This window comes from Carcharodon carcharias, chromosome 26 (genome assembly GCF_017639515.1).
Source record: "Carcharodon carcharias isolate sCarCar2 chromosome 26, sCarCar2.pri, whole genome shotgun sequence".
Classification (NCBI taxonomy): domain Eukaryota; kingdom Metazoa; phylum Chordata; class Chondrichthyes; order Lamniformes; family Lamnidae; genus Carcharodon; species Carcharodon carcharias.
In genome coordinates, this window is record NC_054492.1 from 13,156,080 (window position 1) to 13,175,323 (window position 19,244).

Below are 19,244 nucleotides of genomic sequence, written 5' to 3' on the forward strand. Positions count from 1 at the left end.
CAGTGTGAAAAGCACCCAGAAGCACTGAGCGCTGCCCGTGCGGGCAGGGGGAGGAGGGAGAGTCCGGGCCTGCGCTGTTTCGTGCGCATGTGCGCAAAAGAGCGCAGAAATCTCCCTGAGGCAGCTCCGTGCCTCAGGGAGGTTATGTTGCTTGTGAAAAGTTGAAATAAAGAAGAAAAAAATTATTCGGACATGTCCCTTCATGTGACAGCGTCACATGAGCTGGGGCATGTCAATTAATTTCAATAAAGCCTTTTAATACATTTATAAACCCTTCATTAAACCTCATCCCGCCCGTGGATGAGGTTCCATGAAAAATGCGAAGGCCGCCTGGGCTCTTCGCCTGCTCGCCAACCTTAAGGTTGGATGGGTAGCCCTGTTAATTACTTCAATTACTATTTAAATGGCCTTAATAAACCTTTGCCAGTTCGGCGGGTGCGCAGCTGATTCTGCTGCGCGCCCTCCGAACTGAGGATCGGAATGACACACACGCACACGGGACACACGCCCTACATAACCATGCATCATTTTACGCATCGGCGAGCAGGGCCCACCCCCACACGCTGACCAGAAGACTCAGGCCATAGGAACAGAACTGGACCATCAGCCCCTCAAGCCTGTTCTGTCATTCAGTGAGATCATGGCTAATCTGTGACCTAATTCCATGTACCTGCCTTTGCCCCAAATCCCTTAATACCTTGCGTGAACAAAAACCTATCAATCTCAGATTTAAAATTGACAATCGGTATAGAGTTGATTGCCATTTCTGGAAGTATTCCAAATGTCCATCACCCTTTGTGTGTCGGAGTTTATCAAGTTCATTCCTGAAAGGTCTGACTTGTACTTTTAGCCTATGTCCCCTAGTCCTAGACTCCCCAACCAGCAGAAATAGTTTATTTCATATCTACTGATCTGTTCACCTTAATACCTTAAAAACTTTGATCAGAACACCCTTAACCTTCTTCCAGAGAATTCCAGAGAATACAATCCTACTTTAACATTTGAAGTCCAGGTATCATTCTGATAAATCTAAACTGCATTCCCTCCAAAATCAATGTATCCTTCCTCAGGTCTGGCAGCATCGGCGGAGAAGAGCAAAGTTGACGTTTCCAGTCCTCATGACCCTTCAACAGAACTAAGTTAAAATAGGAAAGGGGTGATATATAATCTGGTTTAAGGTGGGGTGGGAGGGGGAGGGGGGTGTTGTTGGGACAAGCAAGCAGTGATAGGTGGAGATAACCAAAAGATGTCACAGACAAAGAACAAAGAGGTGTTGAAGGTGGTGATATTATCTAAAAGAATGTGCTAATTAAGAGTGGAGAGCAGGACAAGCAAGGTAGCTCTTGTGGGGGTGGGGTGAAATAAACCATGGGTGGAATACATTTAAAAATAATGGAAATAGGTGGGAAAAGAAAAATCTATATAAATTATTGGAAAAAACAAAAAGGAGGGGGAAGAAACGGAAAGGGGGTGGGGATGGAGGAGGGAGTTCATGATCTAAAATTGTTGAACTCAATATTCAGTCCGGAAGGCTGAAAAGTGCCTAGTCGGAAGATGAGGTGCTGTTCCTCCAGTTTGCGTTGAGCTTCACTGGAACAATGCAGCAAGCCAAGGACGGACATGTGGGCAAGAGAGCAGGGTGGAGTGTTGAAATGGCAAGTGACAGGGAGGTCTGGGTAATGCTTGCGGACAGACCGAAGGTGTTCTGCAAAGCGGTCATCCAGTCTGCGTTTGGTCCCACCAATGTAGAGGAGACCGCATTGGGAGCAGCGAATACAGTAGACTAAGTTGGGGGAAATGCAAGTGAAATGCTGCTTCACTTGAAAGAATTGTTTGGGCCCTTGGACGGTGAGGAGAGGGGAAGTGAAGGGGCAGTTGTTGCATATCTTGCGTTCGCATGGGGAGATGCCGTAGGAGGGGGTTGAGGAGTAGGGGATGATGGAGGAGTGGACCAGGGTGTCCCGGAGGGAACGATCCCTACGGAATGCCGCCAGGGGGGTGAAGGGAAGATGTGTTTGGTGGTGGCATCTGGAGTTGGCGGAAATGGCGGAGGATGATCTTTTGAATGCGGAGGCTGGTGGGGTGATAAGTGAGGACAAGGGGGACCCTATCATGTTTCTGGGAGGGAGGAGAAGGCGTGAGGGTGGATGCGTGGGAGGACTCGAAGCGTCGACTTTGCTCTTCTCCGCCGATGCTGCCAGATCTGCTGAGTTTTTCCAGGTATTTCTGCTTTTGTTTTGGATTTCCAGCATCTGCAGTTTTTTGTTTTTATCCTTCTTCGGGTCTGATACCCAGAACTGCTCACTGTACTACAAGCATGATCTAACCGGGGCATTGTATAGCTGAGACATAACTTCTTCCCCATTATATTTAATCCCCAAGATATAACGGCCAGCATTCCATTAGCCTTTTTGATTACTTTTTGTACCTTTTCATGACATTTTAATGCCCTAGATACCTGGAGTCCCAAGTCTTTTTGGACCTCCACTGTTTCTAGCTTTCCCCACTTTGTTGCATAAGGTTATAAGAAATAGTTGCAGGAGAAGACTCTATGGCTCCTTGAACCTGCTCCACCATTCACTATGCTCATGGCTGATCTTCAGCTTCAACTGCACTTGCTCACCTGCTCCCCATATCCCTAAATTAATTGACACACCAAAGATCCATCAATCTCCTTGTTAAATATATTCAACAATGAGGCATCCACTGGGGTAGAGAATTCCAAAGATTCACAACCATTTGAGTGGAGAAATTTCTCCTCATTTCAGTCCTAAATGTTTGGTTCCTGACCCTAAAATTGTAGCCCCTGACCCTAAGACCCTAAGAACATGCTCCCATGTTCTAGAATCCTCAGCCAGGGGAAACACCTCTCGGTCTTTACTCTGTCAAACTCCTTCAGAATCTTGTATGCTTCAACATCCCTCATTCTTCTAAACTCCAGAGGGGATCGGCCCAATTTACTCAGCCTCTCATCGTAGGACAACCCACTCATCTCAGTGACCAATCTGGTGAATCATCGTTGTACCGCACTGCAAGTATTTCACTACTTAGACATTGAGACCAAAACTGCACACACTACTCCACGTATGGTCTCACCAACATCCTGTACAATTGTAGCAAGACTTCCTTTATGTTGTACTCCCATCCCCTCGTAATAAAGATCAACATATCATTTGCCTTCCTAATTGCTTCCTGTATTTGTTCTACTAGCTTTGTGATCCTTGTAAGAGTATACCCAAGTCCTTTTGAACATCACCATTTACACGTTTTATGCCCTTTAAAAAGTATTCTACCTTGCAGACTCTGTCTTCCTTACAGCTTATATTCCCACCTAGCTTTGTATCATTAGCAAATTTAGATACATTATTCTCTGTCTCTTTGTCTGTGTCATTAATATCGACTATGAATAGTTGAGGCCCCAGCACTGATCCTCACAGCATTCCACAAGTTACAGCCAGCCAACCCAAAAATGCCCCGTTAGTTTCTATGCTTTGCTGTCTGCCCATTTACCAATCCTGTATCCTCGCTAACATATCATCCCCAACTCAATGAGCTGTTATCTTCCATATTAAACCTTTGTGTGGCATCTTATTGAATGCTTTTTGGAAACCCAAGTCTACTACATCTACTGGTCCCCACTATGTCTTTTGTTTTTTCAAGTCCAAAGTGGAAGGCTTTACATTTGTCTAAATTGAAATTCATTTGTCACGGTTATGCTCATTCACTTCATCTATCGATATTTCTTCCCGGAATTGTGATATTTTTATGCTTCAAGTGTTTAATTCTCTCTTAAGTGCCAATAGCCACATATGATTTTCTAACCCTTGAAGTGAAAAAGTTCCTACTAATCTACCTCTTTATATTTCCCAGTTCACATCCTGAGTTCAGGCTCAACCGATTTGCCAACCAGTGGAAAGAAGCTTTTACTATTTATCCACTCAAGATCATTCAAAATTGTGAAAACTCCCAGTAACCTTCTTTGCTTCAGTGGCTTCAATCTATCCTTTCATAATTGGTATAATCCTTGTGAACCGCCAGTGAACAAGCCAGAATTTCCTGGAACTTGTTGGTGTAATTCTGGTGTAAGAATGGAGCTTTTTCATTCGCTTCAGAAATTTGCATGTGACTGACTTAAATCCGCATTACCCCGTAACTCTGCACGTTGTTAATTTTGCCAGTCGATTGTCTCGTTTCTATGGTACCTATCATTAACACAGATCTGCCCCCATTAAAAAAACCCCTGCCCACACAAGATTCCGACAACATAATGAATAATGCGGCACCATAAGTTTATGCCCAAACGTTGATGCACAACGGAACCTCTAGGTCACCTGACATCGACAGCAATGAGCACTTGCAGCCTTGAAAGAAATCTTGCCATTTTATTTCTGTCACTTTACAACCATGATTCATGGTATTTTTATTTAAGCTTTTTCTCCTTCCTCAATTTGTGGCAGAGCCTTCAGCTGCTGGGTCCTTCTCTCTGGAATTTTCCATCCATCCCCTAAACCCCACTGTCTCTTCACCTCTTTTTCTTCTCAAATATCTCATAGAACAGTTTCTCTTTGATCAAGAGTTTGGTCACCCAGTTCCTTACAGGAATTGTCTTGGGATGTTTTTATGTTACAGATACTGTAAACATGGAATTCGCTCTTTATGACTCTTTCCCCTGTTTTGAACAGGGATTGTGACATTTACAATTTACCTTTGGTACAATTCCCATTTCCCCAATTCTCTCCTATTTCTTCATTCGCCTCCATCAGTATTCTGGGGTGTAGTCCATCTGGGCTTAATGGCTATCACGTTAAACCCCATTAGTGTTTTAATATTGTTTCCTTCTTAAGACTGAGGTTTATTAGTTACTGTTTTACATCCTTCATGTTGAATTATTTTCACTCATTTCTTACACCATAATTTAGAAGACTTTGCACTCACTTGTGCAATAGGAACATAGCAAAGGGGGGAAGGCCAGTCAGCCCCTCAAGCCTGCTGCACCATTCCGTTAGTTCATGGTTGATCTGTACCTCAACTCCATTTACCCAGCTTAGCTCCATATCTCTTGATACACTTCCCTAACAAAAAGCTATCGATCTCAGTCTTGAAAGCTGCCATTACCCCCCAGCATTGTCTCCAGATTGGGTCAGAGAATTCCAGATATCTACCACCCTTTCTGTGAAAAAATTTCCCTCCTGACTCGCTTCCTAAGTGGCCTACCTCTTAATTTTAAGATTATAACCCCTTATTTCTGTTTCCTTCAGCAGAGGTAATAGTTTCACTGTAGCTGCAGACTGGTTCTGTTACTTAAGGTCTTTGTCTTGCTAGGCATTTGAAGTAAATAATTCTTTTACACTTGACTAGGAAGACTCATCCCCATTTGATCATTCACATGTGCATGGAAGAGAATTTGACTCTTACAAAGTGAAGTATATCGGGATAGAAATTATCAGCTACGACACTTAGGAGACCTGCTGACTCATGTTTGGATTTGGCAGGTGGGAATTTCCAGGATCTGCTGTGAGGCTTCCAGTGGTTCTCACTGGGCCTAACATTCATCCCACTGAAGAGTGTTATCCGATAGTTTATCTCATCACTGTTTGTGGGATCTTACTATACACCAATCAGTTACCACTTTCTCTGCATCACAACAGTGATATAAGAAAACATGGCAGTCATTTGTGCTCATGAAGCATCTCTCGGATGATGAGGTGCCTCGGGACATCCGAGATTGTGAAAGACTCTGTCCGTTCTTGTAATCAGAAGATGAAAGCTAAGTAAGATGCCTGATTAGAACGTGTCACTGAAGCCCCCAGTCTTACTATCAGGAAAGTGAAGATAATACGGGGACACGTTTATGTCCTGGTAACTAGGACAAAGATTACGTGACTTTTACTCCAAATAATTGTTTACATTTTCCCTGAAGCGTAGTGTCACGTTCAAAGTGAAGGCTTTGCAATGATGTAACACATTAGCAGAGCAGATGGTTATTAACAGGAAAGAGAGGATGCTAATTATTTAAATGGTAGAAATGTCAAACAGCTGCTGATGAAGCTGCTTTTGACCCCAGCTCAGACAAATAACTGTGGAATGTGAAATCACAATGCTTGAATCTCACGAGCCAGGTAAACAAATGCTGCCACACTGACTTCAGCACAAGGTACAGATTCATTAGGAACAGCGCTGTGCCAAAATTGCAATCAATTTCATTTGCAGTTGTAGTATGTCCTGTCACGGTGGTTCTGCAATAGTTTGAGAAAATTATTATTTCAAGCTAAATACAATATACAGCACAGAAACAAGCCATTGGACCCAGGTGTCCACACCAGTGTTGATGCCCCACATAAGCCTCCTCTCACCCTAATCCAATCAATGTATCCTTCTTTTCTCCCTCATGTGCTTATCTAGCTTCCCCTTAAATGCATCTATGCTATTCACATCTGCCACACCATGGGGTAGCAAGTTCCACACTCTAACTATGTCAGCCGTGGCTCAGTTAGTTGTACTTTGGCTGCTGAATCAGAAGGTTTCGAGGCAGAATCTTGTGGAAGCAATGGAGGTCTTGGCCGCTGACTAAGGAACCAGCAAGAGCCACATGTTGCCATTTTTCAGGAATGCTGGCTGCTGCATCTTATGCCACTCAGGCGCTTACAGGGCAGCAGCGGGCCTTCCCCTGGAATCATGGACCCCCAAGGGGCAGAAGTCCCGCCTGCCGTGAGCTGCCGGCCAATCAAAAGTCAGCAGCTGTTGTGTACACAGCAGCACCACCAGCAAGGTGGTGGCAACTACCGGTACTGCACCCGCCCAAGGCCTCAGATTGAAGAGGGGGCCCTGGCACAGATGAGCGATGATGGCAGGGGCTTCGCGGGGGAGGGGGTTGAGTGGGGTCGGCAGCAAGGGCAAGCCCACGTCTCCCCCACTGCTGCCGCCCTTCCCGACGCTGGCTCCTTTTAATCAAGCACTGAGTGTTTTTGAACAAGGAACCCTCCCCTCCCACTGGGTGCCTGCAAGCAAATATGCCGGGGTTTGGTTGTCGTGTTGTCTGCATGGAGACCCCCTGCCCATCACTGAGTTAATAGCAGTGGTGACGGGACGAGGCCTTTAAGTGGGCATTAATTTCCCACTTAACAGCCTCAGTTGATGAAGGGGCAGGAAGGCCATCCACAGTTCTTGCTGCTACGGACTTTATTGGTGTGTGGGCAGAAAGGTGGCAGGGTCTCCACCTGCCACCCTCCGCCTGATTAAGTGACCCCTGCCACCAACCTCAACAGGTGGGAAGGCACAAGCGGGTACAAGTTAACAAGTTAAAGCTGATACTCCCGTGCAATACTGAGGGAGTGCTTTGCAATTGGAGTTGCTGCTTTTGGTTGAGAAATTGAACCGAGGCCTTTGCTGACTGCCCTATTTGAGGAGTAGCAGGGGAATTATTTTTAGTGACCTGACCAAAATTTATCTCTCAATCAACATCACAAAATAGATGCTCTGCTTATTGTTACATTGCTACACTTTGAGCTTTCTGTGTACAAATTAGTCACAGTGTTTTCTATATAAAACAGTGACTACACATCAGCGAAAAAGTACTTCATTGGCTCTAAAGTGCTTTGCGAGTCTTTTTTCTCTAAACAAAGGAGTTTCTCCTGAATTCCCGATTAGATTTTTTTCCTGATTATCTCATATTTATGCCCCCCTAGTTTTTGCATTCCCCCCAGGTTTATATCTTGACTTCAACATCGAGGAATGTCCCACAGCACTTCACCATGGGGTGGATTGTAGATTAACGAACACCAAAAAGCACACAAATGCTGGAAATACCTAGCAGGCCTGACAGCATCTGTAGCGAGAGAAGCAGAGTTAATGTTTCAAGTCAATGGCCTTTCATCAAAACCCTGTCAGGATTCGGTTTCAGCATAGCCTCTCTTGATTCACTCTCTGCTGGTCTTCCTTTAACTTTGGAAAGGCATGAGTTAATCAAGGATTTATTAAAGGCAGATTGGGTTTGACTAACTTGATTAAATTCTTTGATCTGTCAGCGCCGTCCAGCGTGTGTGTCTTTTCTCAATTGCTTCTCCACGATGACAACTCTCAAAGGACCCACTCAGCCTCACTTTTAGCTGCCCCTGCCCTGTTCAAGGAGTGCTATGTTGCCCACAGTTTCTTTGACGGAGCCATACTGTACACTGATACCTGGATTCAGTTCCTTCTCCAACTCTTTTGCCTCTTTACGGATTTTGTTCCCCTCACAATTTTCTCCAGTTTGCCACCATAGAGTTGGCAGAACCCCCAAGGACAACATGGAGAACCTGACTATGCCAAGTCTCTGCAATTTCTGGGAGACTTATGAAGAGTTGGACCTCCCTTACAAGGCAAATGAAATGAAAGACTTGCATTAACGTAGCACCTCTCATGCCCCTGGAACATCCCAAAAGCACTTTACTGTCACTTTTTGAAGTGTTGTTACTGTTGTAATGTAAAAAACCACGCTTCCAATTTGCACATGGCAAAGTCCCCAGAAAAGCAATGTGATAATGACCAGATCATCTTAGTTAGTGATGTTGGTTCAGGGACCCAAAACTGGCCACGGTACCCAGGAGAACTTCCTTGCTCTTCTTCAGAGTAATGTTGTGGGATCTTCCTTGCGAACCTGAGAGGGCAGACAAGACCTCTCAGTTTAATACCTCATCTGAAAGTTGGCATCTCTGGCAGTGAAATCCTCGTTTAGCACGAAAACAAAGTGTCTGTTGGATAAGGGTCTGGCACACAAAGGGTTACCGTGGGACTGGTACCATCCACACTGATGTAAGAGAACACATGACCCACACCTTGGGGCCCATGTAGTGTTGGACAGAGCCGTGTGTAGAAGCATAGGGACAGTTCCTAGCCTGGACGTTTACTGTACCTCTATAAACAATTTCTAGTAGTTAATAAATACTTAACTGTTGAACTACCTAAGGATAACTTAAGAAGACCTACTGAACAATGCCCAAAACCTTGCATCCGTGTCGGCCAAGATTTATTTATTTTTTATTCATTCACGGGATGTGGGCTTCGCAGGCTGGGCCAGCTTTTATTGCCCATCCCTAATTGCCCTTGAGAAGGTGGTAGTGAGCCACCTTCTTAAACTGCTGCAGTCCATGTGGTGTAGGTACACCCATGGTGCTGTTAGGAAGGGAGTTCCAGGATTTTGACCCAGCGACATTGAAGGAATGGCAATACATTTCCAAGTCAGGATGGTGAGTTACTTAGAGGGAAACCTCCAGGTGGTAGTGTTTCCATGTATCTGCTGCCCTTGTCCTTCTAGATGGTAATGGTCATAGGTTTGGAAGGTGCTGTCGAAGGAGTCTTAGTGAATTTTTTGCACTCATGTCTCTGGAGGGGAACTTGAACCTTGGTGAAGTGTCGTTGCTGTTGCACTGAGGTGACGCATACTGAGCTGCAGCTAAAATATTAAATTATGTTAAGGAGATAGAGGCAAAGACTGGGATCCTGGCTTACGGGGGCCCCTTTTCCTTATTCTAAATCTGAATCTGGTATATTGGGGAGACACAAGCATAATGAGCCTTACCAACCTCCATTCGAGTAGATGTAGGTCCCATTGGTGGAGTCTATGCCAGAGCAGCAACTTGGGCCACATAGCTAATTGGTTATCCTTTTATTTTGAAGACCACAACCAATTACCCTTCTGTGAAATACCTTGGAGTGCTTTACTATATTAAAGGTGCTACATAAATGCAAGTTGTTGTTGTTGTGTACTACTTGACATTGACATCAATGACTTGGGCCTGGATTTTCAGCCTTGAGGTGGGTAATGGGAGTCGGAAAAATTCCCAGCTCAGCCTGGCGCCTCAGGAGAAAGTGCTCACAAAGGCAGGACTTCATGTTTTGTTGGGGGGGGTGGTGGGGGGAGTTGGCCTCATTATGTATTCTTGGCTGAGAACCCAAACATCAATTAGAGTACTAAAAACCTGAGCCCCAGAGAAGACGTTGCTTGATTGACAGCTCTGGCTCTCTCCTCTCTGCTTTGAATTTCACAAGATTAAGAGGTTTCAAGTGCCTGCAGTTTCAGCTGCTTGAAACTTTAAAGGGTCTGGATGATTGAGGCTCCTATAGTAAAAATGAGTTTTTTTTTAAAGTGGAAAGTTATCAATGAATGGCCATTTAAATTTTTTTTTACACACCCTAATTTCGCTATACGGTTCATTGGTTCTTCACAGTGTATATTGGGCAGTTAGGGTTGGGCAATAAATGCTGGCCAGTCCAACAAAGCCCAGATCCCGGAAATGAATTTTTAAAAATTGACATGGAAAGTCGGGAGCTTATCTTGGGGATCATGAAGGGCCCCGGGGCTGCTTGGTTGTGTACCTTGGTATAGTGTGCATGAAGGAGCATAGGGGTCATCTGTGGGGCATAACCTAGCATGAAGGACATGAGGGGCCCTGGATAGCTTCAGAGAAGCACTGCACCCAGGGCAATGTTCTCATTCCAACGCCGTACCCCTCACATGTCATGGGTCAACCTTATTTATGGGCAGTCACTCAACTACCGGAAAGACAAGTCATGAAATGTTAATTCCTTTAAATCTCAGCTTGAATTTCAACATCTGAAATGTTAATATTTGAGGAACAGAATCCAAATTAAATAGCGACATTTATTAAATACGTTGGGAACAGCTGAACCATAAGGCTGTTGAAGTGAGTCACCTCTGTCACTGGGCTATCAGGGGTTACGTATCAGCTACTTACTGCCACAAATCCCCTTTCCATATAAAATGAGTTAGATGATTTGCCAACAGCTGTAGCCAGTCATGCTCGTATTCATTTTCCCTGACTTGGGTAGATGACAATACTTCACCACAAAGTCTCATACCCACTCCAGACTAAGAATCAAACTTTACTGGAGCACCAACTTGTCAGGTTTCTTCAATGAATTTTCAAAATTACAATGTTATTGTAACATCCAGCCACAGGTATCGGCTGCTTATCCACTCCTTGTCACTGAACTTAATTGTGGTCACGTCGTACAGCTTCTTAAAAGTGATTTGTGCATGGGATGTAGCAATATTCATTGCAACCCTCGAAGCCCTGAGAGCATTAAGTGTCAGCCACTCAGGTTGGTGTCAGGGTGGTAGGTTCCCTTCCTGAAGCTCAGTTTAGCAGCTTTAATAATCTTTGGCACTAGCCCATAAACCACTGGGTTTATATTCATTCACTTTCACAACTTGTCATGGTAGAATTTGAACTGATGAACTCTGGGTTGCTGCTCCAGTATCTTAACAACTACATTACCATAACCTCTGCATATTGCTTTCCAAATCTGAAAGTGATAGTGTGAACGATGTTTAACCTTCCAGACGACCAGTCCACCCCATGACCTATTTTGCCTCTTAAGCTTGCTGATGGGACCCAGAGATCTATGAAGTGAAGGATACAATTGGGTAGAACTGAGAACATAAAGCACAGTGGAATACAAAGAATAAGCTGAGGGTGTATTATTCACAGTAAAGCATAATAAGACCAATTTTCCTACCAGTAGTGTGAGAAAACATGAATTGCATGGAAACTAAAGACAGATGATCAGGGTGGTGACATATAAAACCAGACCTGATCCCCTTTCCATTGCTCTGGGAGTCTGGCAGTATTTTCCCACAAGGCCTGTGATATGTGGGCCAAGTGTTTCCATGGAAATGAGATGGGGGAGTGCTGCTCTGCCTCAGTATTCCTGTTCAAGCACTGGAAAGACATCTAAACAAGGGGACCTCTGAAGAAGATATCTGTGGACTTGTAACTGTGATCCTCTCATATTGGAGGATCGAAAGCATCTCGGGAGTAAAGTAAAGATGAGTCCCTTCTCTTAGACAGTCCCAACCCCCTCCTTCCGAGTGTTCTTCAGACCTCAACACCTTCAGGCTGCTGTTCTGACTGGGGCTTTGATCGGACCACATTAACAAAGCAGCCCACCAGAGTCAGGCATTCTTTAGACTGGATAAGTGGAGTTCTGCACACGTCCGAAGCCCAGCGAAGAGTCAGTCCTGGGGGGGAGTCAGGAATATTGACCCCAGTATTTTCTCATGCACTAGGAAAGGAGAATGTGCGAGGGGAGCAACTAAGTGTCATATTTTTGCCATCATGTCTACTCCAAATGCAGCCCTCATTCATTGGTGGTGGCTGCTCTTCTCACCTCACCGTGACACACCAGCCAGTCAAAGAAACAGAAAAGGAAAATAGAGGGAAGCAAAAGAGAGGGAAAGAGCAGGGAATGGGGGGAGGGGCGGGAGGTGGGGGTGGTGGTGGGCGAAGGGAAGAGAGAGAAACTGCAAATTGAAGACAGGAAAGAGACAGGGACAGAGACAGAGAGAGACCGTATTCTCTGACTTACCATGTGCAGCGCCACAGGAAGAGCAACTAGTAACAGATTAAAAATCTTACTCCCGCATGCAGTTAGGATCATTAAGGCGTAGAAGGAAGCCATTTGGCCCATCGAGTCCTTGCCGGCACTTGATGTCCATCTTTGAATTAACGTTGGAGTGGTCATTTTTTTGTCAAACAGGCGTTTGCAAGTGCACGACCATCTTGTGCTGCAGCACTGTCTGAAGCACAGCAAAAAGCAAAGGGTTTTTCTAAAGTTGAGCGTGTGCTGCCAATCCAACCCAGTGGGGCCTGGCCAATTCACAACCACAAGGCCAAATCCCTGAACCCTACCCTGAAGTGGCCCTTCAACATTACGCCAGGATGGGATTCTAGAGGGACCCTGCTTCCCGTTCGCTGCGAGGGAGATTAAGTGACCAGCGTGTCCACAGCAACACAACTAAGATCAAGAGCTCAGCAGCGAGGGGGATTGAAAGGACCGTCACTGCACTCTGTCACGGCTGCTGCCTGTCTGGAGAGGATTCTGTTTGATGCACACCCTTATTAAGATCTTGAAGTATCAAACTTGTCACTTGCTCCTTTTGTTAAATGGTTGGTTTTGCAGGTCGAGCAGATTTGCCCACACTGCATTATGAATTGTGAAGGGGAGCTTTGCGCTAGGGCACCTAATGTAATAAAAAAAATAAATTAAATCTATGCTTAGAAGGACACGAAATGAATGTGTGCGAATGCACTGTCACTGTGGGAAGCATGCTTCTTCTTTGGAGCTGATATTGGATGATTAATCTGTTGGCACATTGCAACTGATTCCAGTGCCTCAGTGATTTGGAAGTTGCAGTTTGCCCTCTTTCGCATTTAAATTTTATTTCCATTTTGGGTCTTAAGCCAGAAGTTAATTCTCAATTTTCTGTTCTTTCTGGCAGTGCGATTAGCAGCTTGTCAGGGTGGCAATTTTATCCTAATGTGCATCGCTGGTCTGATTATATAAAATTGCATTGTATTTAAAAGATTAGACTGTAGAGCTGAGGCATGCAGCAGGATCAGGAGCCGAAGGTGAACGATTGTGTGCAATCGTTTACGTGTCTGAGAAGTTGCAAGTTTGCTGATGATTACAGCGTTCAAATTGTGACCATTCGGGATGCAGGAGTATCTTAAATCCAGCTGTGCATGGAGCAACTGTGCTTTAAACAGATAAGCAGTCTAAATATCGCCGTTCCATTTCACAGGCAAGGAAGAAATTTAGAGCATGTAATTCTTGGAACATTTTTTAACTGAATGACGATAAATTGGTTTTTTTTTGAAATGCAGTTTGTTACAGGAGAATCCTTTCTTAATAAAAAAAGTTGTCAAGTGCAATTTCAGGAAGCGGCTGATTAAATGTCTCTAAATTGACAATTTGATGAAATGGACAAAACCGAGAGTTTCAATCTAGTTCTTAGTAAACTGCTGGTATCAATCAAAGTTCCTGCAAACTTAACATTGATTCTTCTAAAAAAAAAAGGTGCTTGGACCCTGCAGACTGTGATTCTAGAATTGTATATCGTCATTGCACAGACAGAGGCCATTCAGCCCATCACATCTGTACTGGCTTTGAAAGAGTTATCCATTTAGCCTCATTCTCCTGTCCCTATCTTCCCTTCCCCTTGTAAAATGTTCTTTTTAAGATATTTATTTTTTAAAATGCTAATGTGGATTCTGCTTCTATCACCATTTTTGATCGGTCATTCCTTCTCTTCTTACAATATTCTTACATATATTAAAAAATTCTCTCTTCATTCCTTGTGGAATAGTCTTAAATTTGTGCCCTTTCATTACTGCTTCACTAACCAATTGAAATATTTTCACCCAAGTTACCCCATCAAAACCTCATAATTTTGAATCACTTTTTAAAATCTCATCTTGGCTTTCTCCAGCTCCAGCAAACAAGAGCCTTATCATCTTGACTCTCTCATCATCATTGAAGTCTCATGTACATCTCAGGCATCGTTTTAGTGAATCCCATCTCCCTGGCCTTGACATCTTTCCGGAAGTATGGCTTCCTATATTGGACCTGGTATGTGTACTGTGGTTCACTGGGGATAAATGTGTTAAAATACATTAATTATTGTCATAGGAAGCAGCCAGGAGCCAGGTTAGATTTATGAAACTATGTGATTTCCACTGCAATTGTTTTATATCAAAAAGGCAGAGCTTTAGAGCAAGACTTTTTTATGGTCTGTTGCACCAGAATGTGATGGTAGATGCATTGTGTGATGTAACACAGGACATGCTTCTAGACATGCTGAATACTTCTTCTCTGTGACATCAGTCTCAAATACCATGGGGGACATTCTTTTTGCCCTGCGGGTGAGGCGCAGTACGTTTTCAGGACTAGATTTTGACAGTGGGAAAACAGCATTGGCTCCCAGAAATAAAGCAACTGGGAGTAAAAGATATTAGACTTGCTCGTGGACAGAGGTTAGGTGTTACACACTGTCGAGCCCTGACTTTGATGGCCCTGTTAATTCCAGTATAACTGAGGTGTCTTTTGTTTCACTGAATGCTAAGTGGAGTAAGTGATCACTTGACTTAGCTTCACCCTAAGTTGAACATATTAGAAGTGAGTTGTACTGTGGTTTTTGTGTGGGTGGATGGGCATGCGGTTTGAAGTTGCAACTGTTGAGGTTTAACATTACAGACATTTCAATCAATGCCTTATACTTTACGGCAGGGTATCCAAGCTTTATATCCCAGCATTTATGCCTTTCCATCCCTCTTCCTGTTCACTTCCATACATCTCAAACAGCTGATATTGATGATTTTGCTGTTGTGAATTAACTATTGAGACAGCATTAGAACAGCCCTTTCCAATTCTCCCCAAAGTCAAACAGGACAAAGAAACAGAAACAGGACTGAGAGATCTTTGGATCATTAGAGCTTGAGGTTTGCATATCACCTTCGAACTGTAAGTTGACAACCCCCTGCACAGGGGATTACAGTAGAATTTGTTTATGCCATACTTGGCATACAGTATACAGTTCTGGCCTCCGGTTTATAAAATTGATATAGAGGCACTGGAAAAGGTGTTAGATAGATTTACAGGGATGATCCCAGAACTGAGAAGTTTTACTCTGGGAAGGAATGAACAAGCTTCTCTAGAAAAGAAAAGGCTGAGGTGTGACCTGATGGAGGCTTTAAGGTTATTAAAGGGTTTGATAAGATAGGTGTAGAGAAGCTGTTTCTGCTTGTTAGGAAGTCCAAAACTAAGTGCTATAAATATGATAGTTACCAATAAATCCAATGGAAATTTTTTAAAAGATCTTTTGTGGGAAGTGAGTATCATTGGCAAGGCCAGCGTTTTGTGCTCAATCCCTAGTTGCTCTTGAGAAGATGGTGGTGAGCCGCCTTCTTGAACTGCTGCAGTCCATGTGGTGTCAGTACACTCACAGTGATGTTCGAAAGAGAGTTCTAGGATTTTGACCCAGTGACAGTGAAGGAATAACAGTATATTCCAAGTCAGATTGGGGTGTGGCTTGGAGGGGAACTTGCCACTGATGGTGTTCCCATGCATCTGCTGCCCTGGCCTTTCTAGGTGGTAGAGGTCATGGGTTTGGAAGACGCCATCAAGGGAACCTTGGTGAGCTGCTACAGCGCATCTTGTAGATGGGATACACTGCTGCTACTGTACATCAGTGGTGGCGGGAGTGAATGTTTAAAGTGGTGGAGGGATGCCAATCAAGCGGGCTGCTTTGTCCTGGATGGTGCCGGGTTTCTTGTGTACTGTGGGAGCTGCACTCATCTAGGCAAGTGGAAAGTATTCATCACACTCCTGACTTGTGTCTCGTAGATGGTGAACAGGCTTTGCGGAGTCAGGAGCTGAGTTACTCAATGCAGAATTCCCAGTCTCTGACCTGCTCTTGTAGTCACAGTATTTATATGGCTAGTCCAGTTCGGTTTCTGGTCAATGATAATCCTCAGGATGTTGATAGTGGGGAATTCAGTGATGGTAATGCCGTTGAATGTCATGGGGAGATGGTTAGATTCTCTCTTGCTGGAGATTATCATTGTGTGGTGCGAATGTTACTTGCCACTTGTCAGCCCAAACCTGAATGTTGTTCAGGTCTTGCTGCACATGGACACAGACTGCTTCAGGAGCAACTCCTTCATTCAGAGAGTGGTTAGAATGTGGAACTCACTACCACAACAACAACTTGTACTTACATAGCAGCTTTAATGTAATTAAACATCCCAAGGTGCTTCACAGGAGCTCTATGAAGCAAAATTTAGCACCGTGCCACTTAGAGCAATGTTAGAGCAGATGTGCAAAAACTTGGTCAAAGAGGTAGATTCTATGGCGCGTCTTAAAGGAGGAAGGAGAGGTAGAGAGGGTTTGGGAGGGAACACAAGGAATGGTTGAAGTGAATAATATAGATGCATTTACACGGCAGTGAGATAATCACATGTAGGAAAAAGGAATTGAAGGAGATACTGTAAAGGTTAGATGAAAGAAGGATGACAGTAGCAGCAACATTAGCATGGATCACTTGGGTTGAATGGTCTGCTTCTGTGCTGTAAATTCTATTTAATTGTATGTAATTCCCTTAAGAGAAAAATGAAAGTAATTTTGTTTTGCAAACAACTCTTTAATTGGCCTGGTAATTACGAGGGATGATAAAGAAGATTATTTTGTACTTGCTGGTTAGATGTAATGGGATCTACTAACTGGCATGTTCTAATATTTAAGTTGCAAAAGAGCTCAGTATTCAGAGGCTTTACTGAATGAGCCTGGAACCAATTTGATTTCTGATACGTCTGAAGGACTAACATTAAGTCCACAACCTAAGTAGCAGGATTAAGGAGAGCACTGCGCCAACATGCAGGACTATTTTGGGATTATTTAACGTGCACGGGGCACTGCTGTTTAAATTGAGCGCTACAATGTGACTGCACTCTGAGAACAATTGATTAGTAATAGACTGTAGACACATTTTACAAGTCGATAAATTGTCTCTGTCAGCGTGACGTATTTTTCCTTTGTGTTGCTGATGAATCAATGAGACAGACGTATTAAAACAGCCAGTTACATTTTTAAATTTGGTTCAAATTGTAATGGAAACCACTTGTCCTCTGCATCTCTTAATTGATGTTTCCGTCACTTTGGATTGGATTATAAGTGGTCCAGGCCTTTTTTTTTAACACTCATCTCACTGAGATTGTAACAATTATTTGAGATTAGTTGCCTGATGCTGCATCTGTACAACAATACGCAAGGCCATCGGGACTGGAATATTATTTTCTTCACATTGCAACCTATTTATCACTTCTATTCATTATCTTTTGTTCCACAAACCCCTTGGCTCCTTACCATAGCAGACCCCTCCCACCCCCACCCTGATTTGGGAAGATACACTTATGTATAACATAGTTAAAACTTGACCAACAGGAGCAATGTTTCAAAGAGACTTTCTACTCTCCTCAAAGTTGGGAGCATGTCAAAATCCACATGATACTCTATTTATCTTTTTAATTGGCAGGGATTTAAAGACACCATCACTCGCACTTGTGTTGACACCTGCTGAACATGTCGTCCTGTCAACAAAGTATTAGTTTCTTTTGTTGGTTACTGTTTTTCTCCCCTCCTGCCTTGACCTGTTCTGGAATGTGGCTCTGGTGGCACCCAAGTGGCCATTCTTCCTGTGGGAACCTAGACAATGAGTGGTGACAAGATATTTGACTTTGGATGTCTTCACAGTCAAGGCCAGTTTTGTACTGACACACACAAACACACAAACACACTCCCACACACACACACACACACCTGGTTAAGGTGAACCGGGAAACTAGGTCAAAAGGTAGGAAAGTAAAGATGCAGTGGCAGACTTTTAAGGAGAATATTTACTAACTCCCTGCAAAGCTTTATCCCATTGACAAAGACAGACACTTTGAGCAGGATGGATCATCTGTGGCTAAATAAAGAAGTTAAGGATTATATCAAATCCGCAAAGATTGGACAGGTTTTAAGAACCAGCAAAGAATGACTAGGGAGAAAGTAGAGCATGACAGAGCTAGCTGGTATTATAAAAACAGATACTAAGAGTATCTGCAAGTATTTAAATAGGAGAAGAGTAACTAAAGCTAGTGTTGGTCTTCTAGAGAGTGAATCTGGGGAATTGGTAATGGAAAACAAGGAAATGGTAGATGCATTGAACAGATATTTTGTGTCTTCTAAGAAGACTTAGAAAACTTCTCAATGATAATTGAAATTCAAGAGGTGAAAGGGAAGGGGAAGCTTTAAACAATCACCATCACAAGGGAAAAAGATGCTGGGAAAACTATTAGACCTAAAGGCTGACAAATGCCCAGGGCCAGATGGCCTACATCCTAAGGTCTTAAAAAAGTGGCTGCAGAGATTGTAGATGCATTCGTTATAATCTTCCAAGATTCCTTAGGCCAGAATCTTCGGGTCGGTGTGCAGAGTGGGGCCCCGCTCGCCGACACATAAAATGGCGCGCGGTGATGTTGGACATGTGTCCCGATGTTGCCGTGTGTCATTCCAACTTTCAGTTCGGCGGGCGCGTACTGGAGTCAGCTGTGTGCCCGCCGAACTGTCAAAGGCCTATTAAGGCCATTTAAATATAAATTAAAATACTTAACGGAGCTGCCCGTCCAACCTTAAGGTCGGCGGGCAAGCGAAGAGCCTAGGCGGCCTTCGCATTTATCATGAAACCTCATCCACGGGCGGGATGAGCTTTCATGAAGGGTTTATAAATTGAATAAAAGCTTTCATTAAAGCTCATTGAAGTGTGCCAGTTCATGTGACAAGGATATTATTGTTTTAGAAGCAGTACAGAGAAGGTTCATTCAACTCATTCCTGGGTTGAAGGGCTTATCTTTTGAAGAAAAGTTGGC

The 19,244-nt window shown here is 43.7% G+C and overlaps 1 protein-coding gene across 9 annotated transcripts in view; it reads left to right on the plus strand.

Annotated features, from left to right (window-relative positions):
- sema4ba (sema domain, immunoglobulin domain (Ig), transmembrane domain (TM) and short cytoplasmic domain, (semaphorin) 4Ba) overlaps nt 1-19,244 on the plus strand; it is a 439,407-nt gene that overhangs the window by 291,152 nt on the left and 129,011 nt on the right. Inside the window, exon 1 of one of the 9 annotated variants that reach the window (XM_041174647.1) lies at nt 14,276-14,409. The exons of the other annotated variants lie outside the window; for them this stretch is intronic. The gene's annotated coding sequence lies outside the window, so the exon portion shown is untranslated. Of the gene's footprint in view, nt 1-14,275; nt 14,410-19,244 lie in introns of those variants that run through there. 9 annotated transcript variants of the gene reach the window in all.